Source organism: Eptatretus burgeri, chromosome 10 (genome assembly GCF_056783735.1).
Source record: "Eptatretus burgeri isolate ZD-2024b chromosome 10, Ebu_testis_v1, whole genome shotgun sequence".
NCBI lineage: Eukaryota > Metazoa > Chordata > Myxini > Myxiniformes > Myxinidae > Eptatretus > Eptatretus burgeri.
In genome coordinates, this window is record NC_140970.1 from 29,671,378 (window position 1) to 29,684,925 (window position 13,548).

General features: G+C 45.7%; 1 protein-coding gene and 1 long non-coding RNA gene across 3 annotated transcripts in view; one reads left to right on the forward strand and one right to left on the reverse strand.

Annotated features, from left to right (window-relative positions):
• LOC147018196 (uncharacterized) overlaps positions 1 to 13,548 on the forward strand; it is a 45,502-nt gene that overhangs the window by 28,898 nt on the left and 3,056 nt on the right. Inside the window, exon 2 of the long non-coding RNA XR_015062310.1 lies at positions 12,150 to 12,326. This is a non-coding gene — a long non-coding RNA (uncharacterized LOC147018196). The remainder of the gene's footprint in view (positions 1 to 12,149; positions 12,327 to 13,548) is intronic.
• Positions 1 to 13,548, reverse strand: part of LOC147018197 (trafficking regulator of GLUT4 1-like) — a 98,572-nt gene that overhangs the window by 8,077 nt on the left and 76,947 nt on the right. The gene's annotated exons all lie outside the window — the stretch shown is intronic.

A 13,548-nucleotide genomic window follows, 5' to 3' on the forward strand; every position in this document is an offset into this window, starting at 1 on the left:
ATATATATATATATATATATATATATATATATATATATATATATATATATATATATATAGAGAGAGAGAGAGAGAGAGAGAGAGAGAGAGAGAGAGAGAGAGAGAGAGAGAGAGAGAGAGAGAGAGAGAGAGAGAGAGAGAGAGAGAGAGAGAGAGAGAGAGAGAGAGAGAGAGAGAGAGAGAGAGAGAGAGAGAGAGAGAGAGAGAGAGAGAGAGAGAGAGAGAGAGAGAGAGAGAGAGAGAGAGAGAGAGAGAGAGAGAGAGAGAGAGAGAGAGAGAGAGAGAGAGAGAGAGAGAGAGAGAGAGAGAGAGAGAGAGTACAAGACAGAGTCGCCTCAGTTTGTCCGGCGAGGAGCATGAAAGGAGCACAGAGTGCAGAGGAGAGAAGGAAGGAGCCCATAGTGTGGAGGTGAGTTGAATAGAAAGCCCAGAACATTGCTTGGTTCATGTGGAGTTGCTTGTCCTGGTGCACAGCAGAAAGGGAGCACTAACATATCAGGGACGCTGGAGAGGACTAGCCTACTGGGTCTGGAAGCCTTGGAGATGCCGCTGCATGTCTCGTTGTGCCGTATCACCACTCAACTGCCCTCTTCCCCATCCTCCCCACCCCCACCGCCAGTATATTTGGACCACGACACAGCCCCGTTTGGTTGCATGAGGTGAGAGGAGTCATCGACCCCATGTTCCATTCTTTTTTTTTCTCTCAGTTCTTGCCTTCTTCTTCCTGGATTGAATGATGACTATATGTCTTTTTGTGTAAATAATATTGTCTAAAAATACATGTTTTGGTTAAGTCCGCTCTTTTGTGCCTTTTGCCTGTAAATACTCACTTTAATGATTGCTTGCTTGGTGAATAAAGATCTGTAAATGTGTGCTTTTCACCATTGCTTGCCTGTGTGTGTGTGTGTGTGTGTGTGTGTGTGTGTGTGTGTGTGTGTGTGTGTGTGTGTGTGTGTGTGTGTGTGTGTGTGTGTGTGTGTGTGTGTGTGTGTTAATAATTACATTGTTGGTTGCTCATTCACATCTGTCTCAGTTGTCCTTTCCTCCATTGGTCCAGCATAGTCCGCATGTATTGTTAGCCAAAAAGTAGCACTCCATGTGATTTTTCTCTTGTTAGCCAGAGTACACTCATTGTATCACTTGACAGTAATCCCAGTGTTTGCTGAGGGCATGAAACCCGAATAATTTAGTCACCTCCTCAGGAAACGGAATTCTACGGATAACCCTGTTTGAGTTGATGAGGTTAATTAACATTTGTGGTTGCTTTGGCCGAGGTCACATTTGCCACGGCGGCCGTGGGGTCTCCAAAATCTACGGCCACTAGCAATTATACGGCGGCCGCAGTATTTCCACAGTCACACAATGTAGCAGTCACATATGTTTTTATTTTTCGGGGAGCCACACGGCGTATTTATACATTGTGGAGACCAAAACGTGGGGATGCCATACGGTCTTTGATTTGATGTCGCACGGTGACCTTAGGGCGTTCCTGCGGCGGCCATAGAATTTTCAAGGCAGATGCTAGGTGCCCGCAAAACGACCGCAAGGCGACCGCAGGGGGGCCCTAAGGCGAACGTGCGGCCAGACGAACGGTAACGAATGGGTTGAATTTATTTTTTTTTACCAGTTTTTTTTTTCGGCTTGTCGAATTGCTACGGCGAACGTAAAAATGAAAAAAGTTATAACTCCGCGTTATAATTCCACGGCGATCTTACGGCCTGTAAAATATAGCCAAACGGCATAGGGCCACCCTGAGGCCACCTCAGAAACTCTGCGGCCGCCGCACGTTTCTGTCAATTCAGAGGGTGTACAGCCGCCTTATCCTCGCCATAGAGCAAATGTGACTTAGGCCTGAGGTCTTAGAAATTGTGGAGACCGAAAACGTGGGGTTGCCATGCGGTCTTTGATTTGATGTCGCACGGTGACCTTAAGGGAGCCCTGCGGTGGCCATAGAATTTTCAAGGCAGACGCAAGGTAGCCTCAAGGTGCCCGCAAGGCGACCGCAGGGGGCCCAAAGGCGAACGTGCGGCCAAACGGACGGTAACGAATGGGTTAATTTTTCTTTTTTTACCATTTCTTTTGTTTTGGCTTGTCGAATTGCTACGGCGAACGTAGAAATGAAAAAAAGTTATAACTCAGCGTTATAATTTCACGGCGACCTTACGGCCTGTAAAATATAGCCAAACGGCGTAGGGCCACCCTGAGGCCACTGCAGAAACTCTTTGGCCACCGCACGTTTTTGACAATTCAGAGGGCGTACGGCCGCCGTATAGCAAATGTGACTTAGGCCTTAGCAACCCTCCAGACTGCGACGTTATCTGCGGCTGGTGGTCTCTGGTCCGGAAGGGAACTCGAGGGTTTCCCTTCATGATGTATATGTGTGTGTGTGTGTGTGTGTGTGTGTGTGTGTGTGTGTGTGTGTGTGTGTGTGTGTGTGTGTGTGCGCATGCTTGTGTGTGGAGTGTCTGTCATGTGTTGTCACTGAACTACTTGAACTACTCCCTCAAACGTTTGTGAAATTATACCAAACTTCTGGCCTGAACCTAGCTCTCCTGTCTCTATGTCCTAAAGGTATTGTTACGAATCTGGAAACCATGCGCACTCAACATTCTGGTCCCAAAGTTAGTTATGCCGGTAAGTACGTGCGAGACAGGTCCCTTCCTTTTGTCAAGTGGGAGAGTCAAATATGTGCGTTGTGATGTTTTTTTTTATAGTTAGGTTATTACATCTCACCACCTGCCCATCACGCTCCATCACCACCGTTGGATGCTCGTACCTTGACTTGCCGAGAGGGGGGCCTCGCGGTCCCAGTCCTCGGCTTCCACGAACGTTCCACACGCAATCGTGGCTTCACCACCATCCACCTTCCTCAAACACGCGTGGAGGGGAGGGGCGGCTTTCTCCGGGCATGGCCGAAACTCTGACCAGGAAGGCTGTGCCCATAGGATCCTGGCCAATTAGAGGCGAACAGCGAGGTGTGCTGACCAAGGCCCCTCCCCACTGAGGGAGGTACATAAATTCCAGAGACTCTCTGAGGCATTGGTGGGTTGCACGAGAGTTCTGAGAGGTTCTTAAGGGTTTTTGCTATTACAAAGGGGTGGTTATGAGGGGCGATTACGAAGAGTGGTTACAGGAGGTCTACGTTGCTGTTACGAAGGGGTTTTTGCTGTCACGAGGGTTGAGCAGAGGGCCATCGAGGCGGCGAACATGTCTCTGCTGGCCCTCTACAAGGAAGGACAGAGCGACCCTGACCCCCCTCCATCGACCCCGATTATTCGCCACCTGAACTCCGCCACGGGCCTCGAGTTCCCCACGTGCGACTGGGGATCGGACGAATGACCTTTGTCAGGTGCCGCATCGCGGAGCATGCCCTCCCTCCGATGGTCAGGTACCCACCGAACTCTGACCCTCAGCTCGTCTCTCTCTCTCTCTCTCTCTCTCTCTCTCTCTCTCTCTCTCTCTCTCTCTCTCTCTCTCTCTCTCTCTCTCTCTCTCTCTCTCTCTCTCTCTCTCTCTCTCACTCATCGGCTGGAGGGTCCAATAAAGAACTCCGGGGTTTCTTTTCTTTTCGTGTGTGTGTCTGCGTGTGGGCCCGTCTTTAGGTAGAACTGAATAAGTGTTTTTGCCCATTGTAAATACTTGCATTGAATATTCGCTTTCAGTCTCGCTTCTCTTGTCTTTTATTTACTGTTAATAAATTTATTAGAAATGTTCACAGTCTGTTTCTGTCCATTCTTGTATTGGTCCAGCATGGTTCGTATCTGAGTTTAGACGGGGTTTCATCCCCGGTAATCGGTACATCGAAGCCGGAACGTCCTGGGCAGGCCCGCTCAACTGCATCCGAGCCGGAGTTGGTAGGTGGAAGTTGATACTCTACCGTAGCTGGTAGAGTGATCCGGTTCGGCCAGACGTTCCGTGGGCGTGAATCCCCGGTAGTCGAGACTGCGTGGTTACTCAGGTATATTGGATCTAGACAATTAACCCTACGCCACGCGGTCGAGATATTGGCGTTTCATGGTCGATTAATCGACCCGCCGGCTTCGGAGTTATCCGGAGCGACAGCCTATAAATTCCGGGGAGTCTGGTGGGAGACGGTATAACTTCCCCACCTAGCAGTCGTTCTCGCCACCGACCCCCGGCCCACAACAGTATTTTCCTTGAAATCTTTTGAAAATAATTTTTTTTTGATATTACTTTTCAATTTTAATCTTCAACTTAAATTGCTCATAAAAATGTAATTAATCACGAGTATTACAATTAAATTTGCAAAATAAATGTTTGAATTCTGCTTGGTGTAAATCATGACAACATTACAACTCACATAATTCTCCTCAGTTAAAAGAAGCTGGTCTCTCGAGTAACGTGTGGTGAAGTGTTTTGAATTGCACAGTGGCAATTGTTTTGAACTACGTGGAGGTGAGGTGTTTTAAATAACATGGCGGTTACGTAGTGGTGAGGTGTTTTTAATAACGTGGTGGTTACATGGTGGTGTGTTTTTAAATATATATATATATATATATATATATATATATATATATATATATATATATATATATATATATATATATATATATATATATATATATATACGAAAAGCATGGTGAGATGATGAGGCAGTGAGGCGGTGAAGCCGTGAGTCAGTCCGGGAAGCCGTGAAGACTATATGCCTATTAATCACGTCCTGTTTGAATGTTAATTCTCCAAGACCCTTAAGACCCCAAATAACCCAAAAAAACCGCAAGGACTCCAAAGACCCCGAAGTCCAAAAAGACCAAAACATCACCAAAGACCAATAGATTCTGAAGACCCTTTAGACCTTAACACCATTTAGACACCTCACACCCTTCAGACAGATTAGACAGCTTAGACCCTTTGGACCTTTAAATATGACAAATAAATTTCAAATAAATATAATATCACCAATATTACAAATAAATTTGTACAAAATAAATATTTGCATTATGATTGGTGTAAATCATGACAACACAGCAAATGTGCAACGTAAATCTCTGTAACGTGTGGAGAGGCGAGCGTAGCGAGCTGATCCATGCTTGTGTGTGTGTGTGTGTCTGTATGTATGTATATATATATATATATATATATATATATATATATATATATATATATATATATATATATATATATATATATATATTGTTGCGGTTGAGGAAATTCGCAAACCACCATTCAGGTCCCGTAGGTGAGATATCTCTGTAAGTACATGTGTAGTTAGCCCCAAACCCGTTGTTTAGAGGGAATAAATGTGATTCATTTGGGCTGCGACGCTTTGAGATAGTCGTTTTTCTGTTCTATCTTTATTTTGAACCAACCACGTCTCAACCGCCATCACACAACAACCACCAACCACAACGCCGCTTCACAACAACAACAACGCCAACAGCCACGACCTTTACCTTCACAACTCGCTCCCGCAAACATCACATCACCGCCATTCCAAACGTCGCCATGGCCATAAACCACCACAATAAACCCTCCACCACCTTCACCTCTCCTCCTTCTACCGCCATTCCCGCACCACTTGTGAGCACCGAGCGTCAGGCTGTCCTGGCCTCGTACGGGACGCGCGCTGAGCCGCGAGTGCAAAATGCGGCCTTTCCGAGGAGAATTCGGATCAGGAATGCTACACGCCCACTTCTGATCTGTCCAATCAGCAAGCGCAGGGCGGTTTGGCCCCGCCTCCAGGTGCGTTGGTGTAGAATTGCGATATGCAAATTCTAGGATCAGGGGAGACTCACGCCCCTTTTTCTCCGTCCAATGGGCGAGCGTGGCTCCACCCCCGAGCTCGTTCTGATCCAGAAATTTGCATATGGGTTCTCCTGCCGGCCTATAAAGCGCCGAGCGCAAGGCGAATGGGGGCAGTCAGTTTGGGTCGAGTCAGTCTGGAGAGGTCGGAGAGCCGAGGGGAGCTCGCAGTCTGTCGGGGTTCGCAGTCTGTCGGGGTTCGGAGTCTGTCAGGGAGCTGCAGAGAGAGGAAGCCTGGAGCCTGGAGCGCGGTCGAGTCAGTTTGAGCGCAGAGTCGGCCTTGGAGGAGCGGGGAGTGAGTCGGGAGGCGAGGGCGTACAGGTGGTTTGCTGCAGTCGGCTGAGGAGAATTGGGGAAGAGACCAAATAGCTCGGGTCCGAGGCAAGGAAGACGGCGGTCGGCGACGAGCTCGCAGTGGAATCGCTCGTCGCAGGACCCAAGCAAGCCAGCTATCCTCTTTCCCCAGAGCATCAACAATTCCCCCCTTTTTTCCCCCCGCGCTGAGATAGTGCGAAAAGGGGGGCCCCGTTCCCACCCCACTCCAAGCAGTGCCAACGAAACCCGCGAAGGAGCGCGGAGTCGGGGCGCCGCCGCGCCACCACATTGGCGGCTCATCACAAAGACACGGGTAGGATCCACCCGGTCTCGCGGACCTGACCGCTCTTTCAGGTCCCGCGCAAATATTGGCCCACAGGCCCCGCCTGCCCCCTTGTCTTTGAGGGTGGCTCTTTTCTTTTGCTTTTGAGTAAATGTGTTGTTGGCGCCGTCTGTAAAGTAAAACTGTGTAAGTGTTGCCGTGTGCTCGCGTAGTCGGTAGTAGATCTGCATTGTTGTGTTTCTTTTGTAGCATTTGCTGTAGGTGCATAATTGTTGTAATTGTATATGTGTGCTCTCCGGGTGCCGTGGAATAAATGTGCATTATGTTGAACTGTTTCCCGTTTCGCTTCGTCTTTTCTTTAATTGAATCTCCATCTTGCTTCACGTAAAGGGTTGGTATTGGGCTTAATACGCCCGATAATTAATCGGAACTGTCGAGGCCGACGATAACACCGCTCGGTTATCCCGCTAGTACGGAACGGGTCGCTTAAGTGGCCCGTGTCCGGAGTCGACCTGCGGCGAGGTGCGATCGCCCGGTCTACCCTCCGCGTGGGTACTTAGGTAGGTCGAATTTGGCGAACAACCCTATCCCACGCGGGGGGCCGATTGGCACGATCGTGGTGAGGCCGAAAGGCCCACCCGTGACTAGCTCCCGGCGTTAGTCCGAGAGGGTCACGACAGAATTGTCCGTCCGGTGGGCGACGTGCCGCGATTCGAGTTACGTGGCCGTTCGCACGCCGGCAGGCACAAATTCGCAACAATATATGTATATATATATATATATATATATATATATATATATATATATATATATATATATATATATATATATATATATATATATATATATATATATGTGCATTTGGGAGCTTACTGCACACAACAGCCAGGTCCTATAGATCAGCTATATCGGTAAGTATGTGTTTCTAGTTAGGCTCCCATCCTATGTTTAAGGGGTGATTAAGTGTACGTGCGCTGTGAGTTATTTTGATAGTTAGGATTTAAATTACCAACAACCATAACAACGACACCTGCCTTCGCTTCCTTCCACCATCATCCACCAGCACCATTGCATGCGTGCGTGTCAGCACGTACGTGGGCGGAGTCCTGTGTGCTTGGCGTGGTTTCTCTGGACGTTGGTATGCTGGCTTTGCCCCAAATATGGGCACAAGCGTTACGCTCTGGCTTGGCTCCAAATATGGGCACAAGCGTTACGCTCTGGCTTGGCTCCAAATATGGGCATAGAGCGTTCTCTCTGCCAAATGAGGGAGTGCGAGCGGGGGATAAGAGAAGCGCGCATGGGCCAAACGAGAGTAGTTGTTGTTGTTGAGAGAGTTGAGAATTGTCTTCTGGTCTTCGGACGTCTGGTGGTCTTCTAAAGTTAGTCGTCACCTTCCTGGGGTCCCACCAACAGAGCGTCTGCTCTTATGGCCTGTGTGCCTGCGAGCCTGTCCCGCGAGGATCGCCTGCCTGGGCTAGGAGCGGCATTGTGTGGCTGGTTTGAGTCCTGCCACACCGGATCGTCGAAGACCGCACAAGGTGGAAAGGTCCGAGAATAGGCTCTGACCTCCAACTCGCCTTTCCTCGAGCTGGAGGCCTCCAATAAAGACCTGGCGGGTCCGTTTCTTTTTGGGTGTACGTGTGTGTGTGTGTGTTTGTGGCGCCAGTCTATTACGTAAAACTGCATAAGTGCTTGTGCATAAATTGCTATTCCTTCAGTATTCGGTTAACCCTGCCTTCTTGCGTGCTCCCCTGCCCAATTATAAATAAATATCCCTTTTGTTAAATGTTCCAGCTCGTTTCTGTGTTCCTTTCATTGGCTTGGCACAGTGTGTGTTAAGAAATAGTGAGGCCGTAAATTGTTAATTTGGTCCGACGGGCCTTGGTAATCTCCGCTCGGGTTACACACGGTTCGGGCTCGGTAACGGCTCGTTCCGCTCAAGGTCCGTCGAAGGTGTGAATTCCCCGGTAGCTTTATCCACGTGGGTAATTAGGTATATTGAAGTTTGGCAATTGACCCTACCCCACACGGTCGAATTATTGGCGATTCATGGTCCAGTAAGGGACCTGTGCCTTTTAGACTTATCCAAAAGGCACGACCTCAATTCCGGTGTGTTCGGTGGAGTCGACTCTACTGCACCCTCTAGCGGTCGTGCTTGCCACCAATACCCAGCCCCATAACAATATGTCCGAAAGGTTTTTTTTTTTTAATAATTAAAAAAAGTTTCTTTAAACTCAAATCTTCACATTCAATTCCTTATATAAATGCAATTAATCACGAATATTACAATTAAATTTGCAAAATAAATGTTTTCATTCTGTTTGGAGTAAATCATGACAACACGGCAACTCACGTACTTATCCTCAGTAAAAACAAAGCTGTCTGTAGCGATGTGTGGTGATGTGTTTTGAATGGCACAGCAGGAGTTGTTTTGAATTACGTGGAGGTGAGGTGTTCTTAATAACATGGCGGTTTTGTGGTGGTCAAGCGTTTTTCATAATGTGGTGGTGAGGTGTTTTTAATAGCGTGACGATGTCTGTCCCACTGCAGCGACATGTCTGTGTGTTCTATATATGTAAGTATATATATATTCTTTATGTATATATATATATATATATATATATATATATATATATATATATTTTTTTTTTTTAAATATATACACACACATACATACTGATACATACATACATATACACACATCAGCTTTGCAATATGTGACACCGAGGTGACAACTCACAAGTCTCTCCAAGTTGCACCAATTCTTCCATGAATCCCCTCTTTGTGAAATTCCCCAAATCCTGGCTGACTGCCAATCACCACTCCTTTGTTCCTCTTTTCCCACACTCATGGAACTGCCTCCTTCAGTCTGTTCAATCCTTCTATATCATGTTGGCAGTGTATTACAACCTGTGGTCATGGACCATCCCTACCCATGATCATTTGTATACTCATAAACTCTCACCTAACACATATGTATGTCAGGTGGTGTTGGCTGGTGTTAGCATATGTCTGGTGTTTGCTTAATGGTTAGGGTGGCAGGCTTTGGATCCTAGGGTCCTGAGTTCAAATCCTGCTCAGCTGTTGAATTAATACCAGGTGGGGTCAACTCAACCTGTCATCCTTCCGAGGTCGGCAAAATGAGTGCCAGCATGCTAGTATACTGTGTCGGAGTGGCGACCTGTCCAGGATTGTGCCCAATAGCCAAGGAGACTGCTTAAGCAGCGCCAACGCTCTGCACAGAGTATGGCCCCAATCCCCTCCTCACACTTCTTTTGACTTGCAAGATGTTATTTCCTTTCCTCTCCACCTTCTGCTCGTTCATCCCTTTGCTTATTGCATCTACATGTCTCACTTTCCCAGTGTCAGTGTGCTGCCTTCTAAACTCTGTCACCTCACTCTTCCATGAGCCTCGATATTGTATGCAAAAAAAGACAACAACACCTAAGGGGAGGTGTGCAAGCACAGAAATTTAAGCATCATTCATGGACATGTTCAAGTGTCCTAAGCAAGACATTGATCAGCTTAAAATTCCGAGCTAACATAGTTTAATGACACTTAATAAGAAGGGTGACCCTGAAGCAGACAAAAGGAAAGCAAGAATGCCTCAGATACACAATCCAAAAACTAGACAAAGCAAAGACAATGACCACAAGGAACTGTGCAAGCCCACATTTTATATGTCAATCTTGTAAAAGCAAAGCAAGGCTTTTGACTTGGTGTGTTTAAGGTGTTCAACTACACTCATAAAGAACACGACCTTTTGGACAGATGGTTTGATCCCACCACTTCCATTATGTCTATGGCACATTTCATTATAACTTGTAATACCGGCTCCCACCAGGTGGCACTATACATCCCTTCCACTATACAACCCAACACATTCATGCATACATTTTGTGTGCAGCTTTTATCTGCTGGTTTGCATCATTGCTGGGAGGGCGGCTGTGCCGCTGATGCCCCTTCTGGCAAGGGTAGGAATTTGTACTTTGGCCATGGTGCCAACGAATAGTCACCTACTCTTCACAAAAAGACACCGTTTAATGTCCACCTGAGGGCCAGTACACACATTGATGAATGACCCTGCCTGTGAAACACTGAGATGATAGTTTATAGCTGGGTTGAGATTCGAACCCAGGCGAGACAGCTTAAAGGTGAGTGTGAGGACCTCTCAGCCATTCTGCCAACCCAATCCTACACATTTACATTGATATTTTGCATGCTCCCCCGACCCTGAACCCCAGGGATTATATCTTTTGTAACCGCCTAAAACTAACACCCCAAATACAATCAGCAGTCTCAAAACTCATTCTGTTCAGCAGTTCAGGAGTGCATATAAGTCAAACAAACGTACAATCCAACAAACAACTAGACACTTCTCAAATGCGAAATTGTACTAGTGCACCATGCTTGCAGACTGCAAGCAGATACTGGAGTGCATCACATGTGTGGATATAATAAATATAAGCTTTATATCAGAGGTGGGGAACCTTTACCAATTAGAGGGCCATAACAGCTCTTGTTAAACTTGGTGCCGGCCGGATATACTGTATGCTTCATGATTTGTTCGTAATTTTGAGTACATACAGATAAGTAATGTAACAAATCATGCTGACTTTCTGGCTGAAAAGAAGAGCACTCCGAGTCAATTTTCTGATTCTTAACGCTTACCATTAAATCAACCAAAGCCAGTGTAAAACAAAATACTCACTTATTTCACCACTTTTTATCTCAAACTGTTCAGACCTTTTGGGCAATAGTAATAGAAAATAACTCATATTCATACTCGCTTTTATCTCGACCTATAAGGTTGTACACTGGCAATAATATGAACCATTATATTATACTAGTGCGGGCCCGTAGGTGCGTGCCCGTACGTGAGCGGCCGTACGTGTGTGATCGTACGTGCAAAAAAAAAAAACTGGATTGGGGCATTGTTTCAATTATACTGGACCAACCGTATCATAAATGGTCATAACTTGGGAAGCAGCTGAAACAGATGAAGAAGAACGATATCAAACTTTGAAAAGGCACATACTCAGGTCCCAGCGTCAATTGTGACATCATATCAGAAAAAAAAGATGAAGCATTGTGACGTCATTCGTGATGTCATGGCACCGTGTCCTGTCATTGGTTGACAAATAAATGGCCGTAACTTGGGAACCACTCGTCCGATTAATATCAAACCTTGAAAAGGCACTTCCGCAGGGCCCCAGCAATATTCCTGGCAAGTTTGAATCAGATCGGACCAGTGGTTGTCGAGAAACGGCGGTCGCAGACACACACACAGAGAATGCTGGAATTATAGAGAGATAGTACGTGCCCGTACGTGCGTGCCCATACGTGCGTGGCCGTACGTGCAAAAAAAAAACTTTGAAACCACGTGCCAGAAATAACAACCACACAGGCCGTTCCTTCGCTCTCGCGTGCCTGTACGTGCGTGGCCGTACGTGCAAAAATAAAAAAAAGCAATTGTGATGTCAACAGCGATGTCATAGCACCGTGTCCTGTCATTGCTTGACAGATAAATGGCCGTAACTTGGGAACCACTTGTCCGATTAATATCAAACCTTGAAAAAGCACATCCACGGGTCCCCAGCAATATTCCTGGCAAGTTTCAATTTGATCGGACCAGTGGTTGTTGAGAAATGGCGGTCGTAGACACACATACAGACACACAGACACACACACACACACACACATTGCTGGAATTATAGATAGATTATATAATTATAAATCCTCCATTATATTATATAAATTCTTCCTCTTCTCCAATGGCTTTATTTAGATCATCAATTTGGATTCAGACCAGATCACTCTACCCTGGATATGCTGCTTCTGCTCTCCCAACAATGGATGGAGATCCTCAATGCCGGACATGAAATCAGAGCCATCGCCCTAGACGTATCGCGTGCCCTCGATTTGGTCTGGCACCCTGCCCTGCTCACCAAACTCTCTTCCTATGGTATTGTCGATGCAATTTCTCCAAAATTAGCATAATGGGCTTGAGGGTGATAAAATCAATAATAAAATTGTCAATTAAACTTGATGTTGAAATTAATGTATTGTTATAAATCTGTAATGGAAAATGTACTCAAATATGGCATGATTTTATGTGCATGAATCTATTTTTAACATGAATCTATTTTAATTTTAATTTACATAATCATATCTTTCCTCTGTACTGAAAGATGATCAACCTGCAGAGTAAAGATATTCAAATCAGGGTTGGCCTTTCAACTAAAACTTTAGTCATTATTCAGTATAAAATAATTGCCTATCATTGAAAACTATATTGCTTGCTAAGTTTTTTTTATGAAAGGCACCAGCAAGCTGGATGGGGAATATTATTTCAGCGCAACTGGAATGTTGGTTTCAGGAAATATCCAGATGTATTCACGAAGCTCTAATTGCTTCAAGATAGGACATATTTCCCCAGTCTGTTAGAAGCAGACTGATTTTTAACCTACATACTATAGAAATCCATCAAAATACCCAAAGGGTTGCAGTTTTGACATCATTGTCATTCTGTGCCAGGAGAAAATCTACACATATAGGTTTGAAATATATGCTGCATTCCTACAACCAAATCAAGCTGGTGGTGGCACAAAGGTTGAAAATTATCTCCACCTGGGATTATAAACTGTGGTGCCAGCATTTGGAGAAAAAAAAGAAGAAAATAATTATGTTACACTGAAAACTATGAAAAGAACTCAACATTTCCATGCATCTCAGAGATTCTGGAGCAAGACTGTGTTCTTCTCACCAGATTACTTCATATGCGCAAATGTATTTGTTTGTTTGTATTTGTTTATGTTGTTTGTGAAATAAATGACTCAAATGTACAGGATGGCTGAATAATTTCTTCTACAGTATCCAAGGACATCTGCACTCATGGCTCGCAGACTTCCTCTCCTGTCGCAGTCAACCTGTGGCCTTTAATGGCATTCTCACATCCTCTCTTCCTGTCCAGGCTGGAGTTCCTCAAGGCAGTGTTCTGGGCCTGTGCTTTTTCTGGTTTTCAATGATCTCTCTGACTCTGGAAAATCTTCTTTATGTCTTTGCTCATGAATCCACCCTCTGCCGTACCATCTGTCATCCCTCAGATCGGCAAACAGCAGCCTTTTCACTCTCTGCATATCTGGAAAAAACTAAAAGCTGGTCCAACAAGTGGAACATGTCTTTCA